General features: G+C 49.5%; 1 long non-coding RNA gene across 1 annotated transcript; it reads right to left on the bottom strand.

Annotated features, from left to right (window-relative positions):
- Window positions 1–223: 223 nt before the first annotated feature.
- On the bottom strand, window positions 224–932 carry LOC127330328 (uncharacterized). The gene is made up of 3 exons (XR_007869233.2): window positions 745–932; window positions 617–670; window positions 224–529 (listed from the first exon to the last, which is right to left on the bottom strand). It is a non-coding gene; the product is annotated as an uncharacterized lncRNA (long non-coding RNA).
- Between the last annotated feature and the right edge of the window lie 8,830 nt (window positions 933–9,762).

Raw genomic sequence — 9,762 nt, 5'->3', positions numbered from 1 at the left:
CTTTCTTGACAGCATACCTCTGGGAGTCCGGAAAGAGGCCTGTGCAAAGAAAGAAAAAGGCTAAGGAAAGGAATCCGGAAGAAAAATGCATCCGGAAGGAAAGATGCATCCGGAAGGAAAGATGTAACCGGGAGGCAAGATAGCGAAAGAGAAAATGAAGTCGGAAGAAAAAAGGATCGTATGCAGTAGTCAAAGAATGCAAAAGGAAATAACTTACGGTAGGCAAGGGTATCAGTTTGCTGGATCAACTGGTTGCACCCCTTCTGCTCCTCCTCCAGGCGCGCAGCTCTCTCCTCGGCACCCTTCCGGGCCTTGGCCAGCTCCTCCAGCTCAGCTCGCAATACCACGGTGGCATTGCTGGCGTCCTCCAGAGCCTCGTCCAACTTGGCCGCTGCAGCCGCTTCAGCGGCTTTGAGGGCCTTGGCGTGGTCAAGCCCCAGCTGAATGAGCTGGGACTTGAGCTCCTGGTAGCTGGTCTTGTGGGCGCTCAGCTCCTCCTGATGCTGCCGGATGAGCTGGTCCTTCTCCCCTGCAACCGGAAAAGAGAGTGTTAACAAGGTTATGCTAATAAGGATGAAAAGGAAACCAAGTAACAGGAGAAAGGAGAAAATCATACGTTGGGCGGCGGCGAGCTACTCCCTGAGAGCATCGATGGAAGCTTCCGGGATCACTGTTAAGCAAAAATTATAAATATCAGAAGGAAAAAAGGTTTCCGGTAAAAAGATGCCGGTTGTACAAAATTACCTTGGCACTTATCGTGTGCCTCAGCGAGCTCCCGATGCTCCCATAGAAGCTCCTCGAAGAGGGCCTTCCGAGCGTCAGCCGTGAGCTGTTCAAGAAAAAGAAATAAGTTCAGTGTTGCGCTAAGAACAAAGTTCTTAACCCGAAACTCGGGGACTGGCAGTGCCGGTTTCGCGCATTTCTAAGATAAGTTTTGCGCTAAGAACAAAGTTCTTAACCCGAAACTCGGGGACTGGCAGTGCCGGTTTTGCGCGTTTCTAAGACAATTTGTGTGCTAAGAAGAAGGTGTTTAACCCGAAACTCGGGGACTGGCAGTGCCGGTTTCACGCTAAGTCTTTAAGTTAAGTTTTGCGCTAAGAGCTGCGCTAAGAGCTGCGCTCTCACCACAAAACTCGGGGACTGGGAAGATAGACAAGAGAGAAACCAGCATGAACTAAAGATAGAGCAAAGCCGGAAGCAAGGAAACCGGTAAAGATTGAAGAAAGTTAGTAGAACGTACCATCAAGTTGTTCGTGGAATCGTACCACGCGCTGTCGAGCTCCTTCACGGCGCTGCGAAGCCGCATGAAGTGCTCCTCGGAAGACCGGTCCCCGACAGGGTCAGGTGCCAGCAGCCTGTCCTTGCCCAGGCCGCGGGTCGCCGGAGTCATGTCCGCGGCGTTCCACTTTTGGGCGTAGGGCAGAAGGTGCCCCAGGTCCCGGCCTTGGCGCTGGAACTCAGTAATACGGCCAAGGAGGCCGGTGGCCTTTGTGGCGGTATCCTTGGCGGCCTTGGCGACGTGCAGCACCAGGGGCTGCTGGCCGCCGGAAGGGGCGCTGGAGGCCGTCGCCTTCCCCTTGATCAGCCTGGAGGTCTTGGGCGGCGGCGCAGTTGGAGCGGCCCTGGAGGGCTTGGCGCGAGGAGCGTCTGGCGGTGGCATGAGGATGGTTCGTGGAGAAGGGGGAGCGCTAGGAGCGTCACCCGATTTGGAGCCTTCCGGCGCGGAAGATACCGGCGCGGAAGTTGTCGTCTTTTCAAGGACGGGAGGAGCAGGAGGCTCCGCCCGCCCGGCAGCTTCTTCTTCTCCGGCGCCGATGTTGCTGGCGCCGGTGTCCTGGTTCTCAGGGAGAAAGGAAAGATCCTCCTCCGTGCGGTGATCTGATGATGAAGGGGCCGCACGCCCCGAATTTGTTGTGCCCCCCGAGAGGGAGGCAGAAGTGTTGCCGGCACCAGATGGTGCCGGGCCTGAGTGAGGAGGAGGGGTTGAGGTCCTCGCGGATCCTTCAGAGCCCGATGGCCTTGGGCCAAGCTTGAGCGCAGGGCTGAGAAAAAGAAAAGACAAATAGTTGGGAAAAAGCAACCGGAAAAAGAACTTGGCTAAAAAGAGGCAAGTCAGAAAATGAAGAACTTACCCGGAAGCAGTTGGCATCTGCTTGCGCCCGTAGCGGCGCACGCCCACCTCCTTCTCCCCCACCGGCTCAGTCCGGAAGCGCTTGGAGGGAGGGGCCTGGCTGGAACCGGCATTAGATGCCGGCTGCTTGTTCTTTTGGCCCTGGGCCATGAGTTTGTCCACAAACTCAGAGCCGGCCTCGGCGCGCAGGGGCGGCACGCGCTCATGGATCTATGAGTTGAAAATGGTTAAGAGGCAATTCGCAACGAAGTAATAACGGCAAAGTACAAGAAACCGGAAAAGAAAATACCTCGAGCATGGTCAGGTCATCGGAGGACCCGGTTGGCTCCGGCGGGTCCCGGCCAAGGCGCGCAGCCGGGGTCTTGCCCATCTTCAGATCCTTCCGAAAAATGTAGGGATCTGGGTCGAAGGAGTCAAGGGCGCGCTTCACCGGAATCCCACGTCGCTCTGCCTGGATGAGGGGGAAGCGGTCCTTGGCCTGAAACACGAAAAAAGGGAAGTTAATAAAAGCAAAAAGTTACCGAAAAAGACTACCCCAATTGCGTAATCCCTTACTTCTTGGGTCGGAGGGTTAGCAGTGCTGAGGGGAAGGAGGCCCCATTCCCATTCAAAAGGCATAGCAGTTTGGCAGATCTGCTTAGCCTTGCGAACAACATCCTTCTTGCTAAGAGGACGGCTTGTGATCTTGGTAGGATCGCCAGGGCCGTACATCTCGCTCATCCTATGCACGCGGCGCTTCAGAGGAAGCACCCGCCGCGATATAAAAGTACGGATGATATCATCAGAGCAGATCTTGGTCTCCTTCTTCAGAGAAGCCAAGAAGCGTACTACCCGGTTGGTTTCGGCGTGATCCGTCTTTGGGTTGTAGCTCCAATTGGTTCTGCTAGGAGGCCCCGTTTGGAACGGAGGAAGATCAATAAGATTGGCGCGGCCCTCGTTCTTCACATAGAAAAAGGTTCCTTGCCAAGCGCGGCAAGACTCGAGGCCGGCAAACTTAAGAAAAGTGCTCCCTTGACGGGAGCCAACGATGCAAGATCCGCACTCCACGGGCGGTTTGGGCTTAGGGATTTCCTTGCCCTGGACGGAGTTTATCCGCAAACAAAAGAAGCGGGCAAACGTCTCACGAGTGGGACGAATGCCGATATAGGCCTCCATGAAGGTGGCATAGCAAGAAAGGTAGAAGATGGCGTTGCCAGGAAGGTGGTGAGGTTGGAGTTTATAGAAATCTAGAAACTCCCGGAAAAAAGGGGAGGCAGGAAGGCCGAAGCCGCGCTCAAAGTGAGCGAGAAAAACAACATATTCACCGGGCTCGGGGTCCGGTTCGATTTCGTCGCCGGGAATCCGGCAGACTACTCCTTCCGGAATCCGGCGGGACCGGTATAACCAGTCGATCTCATACTCAGTAACATTGGAGCCCATCCAGGCTCCGCGGGTGATTGGGGAAGGCTCTGCGCCGAAAGATTGGCTAGAGCTACTACAGGCTTGGCCAGAGCTACTCGCTTCTTGGCTACCGGAAGCTTGGCTAAAGCTACCGGATTCTAGATGGCCACCGGACTCTTGGCGGCTACCGGATTCCTGCTGGTTGCCGGAATCGGTGTCCATTGGATCTGAGGCCGTGGATTCGCCGGGAGATTGTCTACGGCGCTTAACGGAAAAAGAGGAAGAAGATGCGGAGGAAGATTCCTCGTCAGACATTGGATGGCTAGGCAGAAAAACAGAAATCCCACACTTGAACCCCGCGTGAAGATCTACGAGTAAGAATAAAACCAAAGAAAAGAAGGAAATAAGAACACCGTAGACCCAAGATCTCAAAAGCAAGCAGATGGCGAGCAAAGTAAGATTGCTACCAACCTTGAGCGGCGCGGTCGCTGAGGAAGACTTTCGCCGGCGACGGAGAGAACCTGCTGTCGCCAACAACCACCGTCGACGGCGAGGTGGAGAAGCTCGCGAAGAAGCGCGAATGCAGCGGGCGCGGTGAAGGTGCTGCTGAAGATTCCCGCACAGCGAAGTCCGGCGGGAGCACGGCGTGAGTTCGCCGGGCGCTGGAGCTTGAGCGAGCGACGGCGGACGAAGAGCGGCGGAGGAGCAAAGACGAGGAGCACTGTGCGCGAAGAATGGGGAATGCGAAGAAGAGGAAGAAGAAGGGGCGGTTGTGCTTATAAAGGAGAGAGAAAGTGGGCTGAAAACCGCTGGGCCGCGGCGGTTCGCCTCGCGGCCCGCGACGGTTCGCGCCTTGGGCCGCCACGTGGTGAAGAGGTACACGCGAGAAAAGGGAAAGCCACACGGGAGCGCACACAGGATCCCCAGTGGGTAGTGGGATCCGCAGTGGGGCATTTAATGACCGCGCGGGAGTCGAAGCGAAGTGACAACTGACACTGGCGTGGTAGTTAACAGTGCGCATGTCACTGACAGGCGCGGGGCCCAAAATATTCTCGACTTCGCCGAGGAAGGAGTAAATGCGAAGGATGCCGGAAAATAGAGATGCCGGAAGAAGCCTTGCAAAGAAAGAAGAGACAAAAAGGGCAAAGATGCCGGATCCAAGCTCAGGCCGGAGAGGTTAAACCGGTATCATGAAAAGATGAAAACCTGGCATGGTCAGTAGGATAGAATCCTCCAGACTATACCAGCTTCGGGGACTAATGTTGGGGGGATAACCCCCGGTATGCCAAAGGCATGCCAAACCGGATGGTTTTAGCCATCGAGATACCGGTTTAATATTCTTACCGGAAAGTAATATAGGAGTTTGGGCCAAGTGAAGCCAAGCCGGCATCCCCAAGGGGGTATGCCGGAACCCGGTATAGAAGATACCGGACTGAAGGGCCTGTCGGCAGGACTGGTCAAAGATTCTCTTCAGAGCAAGAAGACAAGGATGAGCTAAGCAAAGTGGCTTTAATCAGAGCCCTGACGCCAAAGAGAGGGATGACGCTAAAAGAAGCCGGAGGACATCAGCAGCCCTGATTAAAGAGGACTCCGGCGTCATCTATGATTAAAGTAGCTTTGTAAAGTAGTTTGTCTAGTCAAAGATGCCATTAGGGTTTCTTGCACTGTAAGCCACCCTCTCCCCTATATAAGGAGAGGGGGCAGCCCTTCTTACGGGCGACGCACGATAGTAGCAAGGCATGAACCACCACCTTGTAACCATGTTGAGATCAATGAAGCTCGCGATCTAGTAAAGAGTTCTTCCTCTTGTCTCTCTTCTTGTATACCGGCCTTTGGTTGTGTTCTTGAGGAAAGCATCCGGAAGTTCTTCCCATCTAATCGCAAACCCTCCCCCGAATCCTCTAGTGTCCATTCGGCCCCAATCTAAGCCATCCTATGGCATCTGTCTATTCACCACGACGACAGTTGGGTTCCGATGAATAGAGAATACTTGTTATGTTGATTATCAAAGTTATGTCTATGTGTTGTTTATGATCTTGCATGCTCTCCGTTACTAGTAGATGCTCTGGCCAAGTAGATGCTTGTAACTCCAAGAGGGAGTATTTATGCTCGATAGTGGGTTCATGTCTCAGTGAACTGGGAAGTGACAAATCTCTAAGATTATGGATGTCTTTGTTGCCACTAGGGATAAAACATTGGTGCTATGTTCAAGGATGTAGTTACTGATTACATTACGCGCAATACTTAATGCAATTGTCTGTTGTTAGCAACTTAATACTGGAGGGGGTTCGGATGATAACCTGAAGGTGGACTTTTTAGGCATAGATGCATGCTGGATAGCGGTCTATGTACTTTGTCGTAATGCCCAATTAAATCTCACAATACTCATCATAATATGTATGTGCATGGTCATGCCCTCTTTATTTGTCAATTGCCCAACTGTAATTTGTTCACCCAACATGTTGTTTATCTTATGGGAGAGACACCTCTAGTGAACTGTGGACCCCGGTCCAATTCTCTATACTGAAATACAATCTACTGCAATACTGTTTTACTGTTTTCTGCAAACAATCATCTTCCACACAATACGGTTAATCCTTTGTTACAGCAAGCCGGTGAGATTGACAACCTCGCTGTTTCGTTGGGGCAAAGTACTTTGGTTGTGTTGTGCAGGTTCCACGTTGGCGCCGGAATCTCTGGTGTTGCGCCGCACTACATCCCGCCGCCATCAACCTTCAACGTGCTTCTTGGCTCCTACTGGTTCGATAAACCTTGGTTTCATACTGAGGGAAAACTTGCCGCTGTACGCATCACACCTTCCTCTTGGGGTTCCCAACGGATGCGTGCTGTACGCGTATTAGTCTCCTCAAGAGATTCATTGGTGGTTTGTAGTTCTTTAAGAGCTTCACTAAGAGTTGCAATCTCATTTGCATACTCGCGCTCATGCTCTTCCTTTTTCTCAATAATTTTTTTGCTCTCAATGGCAAAAGCCAAGTTTTTCATAAAGTTAGAGCAAGCAAATTTCTTCTTATGAAGAGCATGAAAAACCAACTCACCCATCATGTTTAAGGAAGCAACATTAAGTTCTTCCATATCATCATCCTCATCATCACTAGATATATAGGGTTCCAAGGAAGGAGATACCTTAGAAGCCTTAGCCATAAGGCAAGTGTAGGAACCATGAGGTGATGAAGAGGATGAAGTAATTGAAGCTCCATCCAAGATCTTGTCTTGGCCCATAGCATCTTCGGTTTCCTCTAAATTGTTAGTCACACAAATACTAGAGGAAAGCAAAGTATTTTCATTATGGCAACAAGACAAGGCAAGCATATCATCATGGAATGAAGATATGCAAGGACTACCAACACTAGCATGTAAAGCATTTATAGTGCTATAAGTGTCCAAGTCCAAAGATGACACATTGCAATGGGATAGGGATGAAGAATCTTCTAGAGAAGGCTCACCATCAACAATGCAATGTTCATCACCACTCACCATAGCATTACCTTGTGTCTTACCACACATTGGTGAAGTGGGAGGAGTGTGATCATCCTAAATGGTCTTGGACCCACCATATTTATCTCGAAGCTTTGTCCAAAACTCATGAGCACTCCGAAAGGGCGCGATGGAGGAGATAACTACATGGCTCACAACACGGCAAAGCACATTAGTAGCTTGAGCATCTAGATAAGAGTTTTTCTTCTCCTCATAAGATGGATTTTGTGGATCCTTAGGAGGAGAAAAACCCATATCAAGAATTTGCTCCACATGTGGGTGCATGCCCCTAAAATAATCAAGCATGTAGAATTTCCAAGCATCATAATTAGTGCCATCAAATGTAAGAGCGGAAATGTGCACTAATCCTCTAGCCGACGTCATACTCTCTAGGCGGTGAAGCCCAACAAGATAAGAGAGCCCTAGCTCTGATACCAATTGAATGTACTAGGACGTCGCCTAGAGGGGGGGATGAATAGGCGGTGTATAAAAACTTTTACTTGAGAGCTAAACTAGGCAGAATAAAACTACACATGTGTTTACTAGTTTAGCTCAAAGCCTATCAACTAGGGGTTTGCCTAAGTGCTCCAACAACCTATGCTAGCATGATGAGTAACAAGGTGATAACAAGATATATATATCATCAAGCATGATAGATATCACAATGTAAAGCGCATAGGTAAAGGAGCTCGGGTCGAGAAGTAACCGGTGCACGAGGAGACGACGATGTATCCCGAAGTTCACACCCAAGGGTGTTTGATACGTCTCAAACGTATCTATAATTTCTTATGTTCCATGCTACTTTTATGATGATACTCACATGTTTTATACACATTATATGTCATTATTATGCATTTTCCGGCACTAACCTATTGACGAGATGCCGAAGAGCCAGTTGCTGTTTTCTGCTGTTTTTGGTTTCAGAAATCCTACAAAGGAAATATTCTCGGAATTGGACGAAATCAACGCCCAGGGTCTTATTTTTCCACGAAGCTTCCAGAAGACCGAAAGGGAAACGAAGTGGGGCGACGAGGCGCTGACACAACAGGGCGGCGCGGCCCAGGCCTTGGCCGCGCGGCCCTGGCGTGTGGGGCCCTCGTGTCGCCCCTAAACCTACCCTTCCGCCTACTTAAAGCCTTCGTCGTGAAACCCCCAGTACCGAGAGCCACGATACGAAAACCTTCCAGAGACGCAGCCGCCGCCAATCCCATCTCGGGGGATTCAGGAGATCGCCTCCGGCACCCTGCCGGAGACGGGAATCATCTCCCGGAGGGCTCTTCATCGCCATGATCGCCTCCGGATCGATGTGTGAGTAGTTCACCCCTGGACTATGGGTCCATAGCAGTAGCTAGATGGTTGTCTTCTCCTCATTGTGCTATCATGTTAGATCTTGTGAGCTGCCTATCATGATCAAGATCATCTATTTGTAATGCTACATGTTGTGTTTGTTGGGATCCGATGAATATTGAATACTATGTCAAGTTGATTATCAATCTATCATATATGTTGTTTATGTTCTTGCATGCTCTCCGTTGCTAGTAGAGGCTCTAGCCAAGTTGATACTTGTAACTCCAAGAGGGAGTATTTATGCTCGATACTGGGTTCATGCCTCCATTGAATCGGGACGAATGAGAAAGTTCTAAGGTTGTGGATGTGCTGTTGCCACTAGGGATAAAACATCGATGCTTTGTCTAAGGATATTTGTGTTGATTACATTACGCACCATACTTAATGCAATTGTCTGTTGTTTGCAACTTAATACCGGAAGGGGTTCGGATGATAACCTGAAAGTGGACTTTTTAGGCATAGATGCATGCTGGATAGCGGTCTATGTACTTCGTCGTAATGCCCTGATTAAATCTCATAGTACTCATCATGATATATGTATGTGCATTGTTATGCCTTCTTTATTTGTCAATTGCCCAACTGTAATTTGTTCACCCAACATGCTATTTATCTTATGGGAGAGACACCACTAGTGAACTGTGGACCCCGGTCCATTCTTTACATCTGAAATACAATCTACTGCAATTGTTCTTTACTGTTCTTCGCAAACAAACATCATCTTCCACACTATACGGTTAATCCTTTGTTTTCAGCAAGCCGGTGAGATTGACAACCTCACTGTTACGTTGGGGCAAAGTACTTTGATTGTGTTGTGCAGGTTCCACGTTGGCGCCGGAATCCCTGGTATTGCGCCGCACTACACTCCGTCACCAACGACCTTCACGTGATCCTTGACTCCTACTGGTTCGATAAACCTTGGTTTCTTACTGAGGAAAACTTGCTGCTACACGCATCACACCTTCCACTTGGGGTTCCCAACGGGCGTGTGCTTTACGCGTATCAAGCTAAATTTCTGGCGCCGTTGCCGGGGAGATCAAGACACGCTGCAAGGGGAGTCTCCCACATCCAATCTCTTTACTTCGTTTTTGTCTTGCTTTACTTTACATTATTTACTGCTTGGTTTGTTCTCTATATCAAAAACACAAAAAAAAAAATAGTTGCTAGCTTTACTTTATTTACTATCTTGTTTGTGTTCTCTATATTAAAAACACAAAAAAATTAGTTACTTGCATTTACTTTATTTAGTTTGTTTTATTTACTACTGTTAAAATGAATACTCCTGAAAACACTAAGTTGTGTGACTTCACTAGCACAAATAATAATGATTTCCTATGCACACCTATTGCTCCACCTGCTACTGCAACAGAATTTTTTGAAATTAAACCTGCTTTATTAAATCTTGTCATGAG

Source organism: Lolium perenne, unplaced genomic scaffold (assembly GCF_019359855.2).
Source record: "Lolium perenne isolate Kyuss_39 unplaced genomic scaffold, Kyuss_2.0 unplaced28, whole genome shotgun sequence".
Taxonomy (NCBI): domain Eukaryota; kingdom Viridiplantae; phylum Streptophyta; class Magnoliopsida; order Poales; family Poaceae; genus Lolium; species Lolium perenne.
This window is presented reverse-complemented; position numbering and strand designations above follow the sequence as displayed.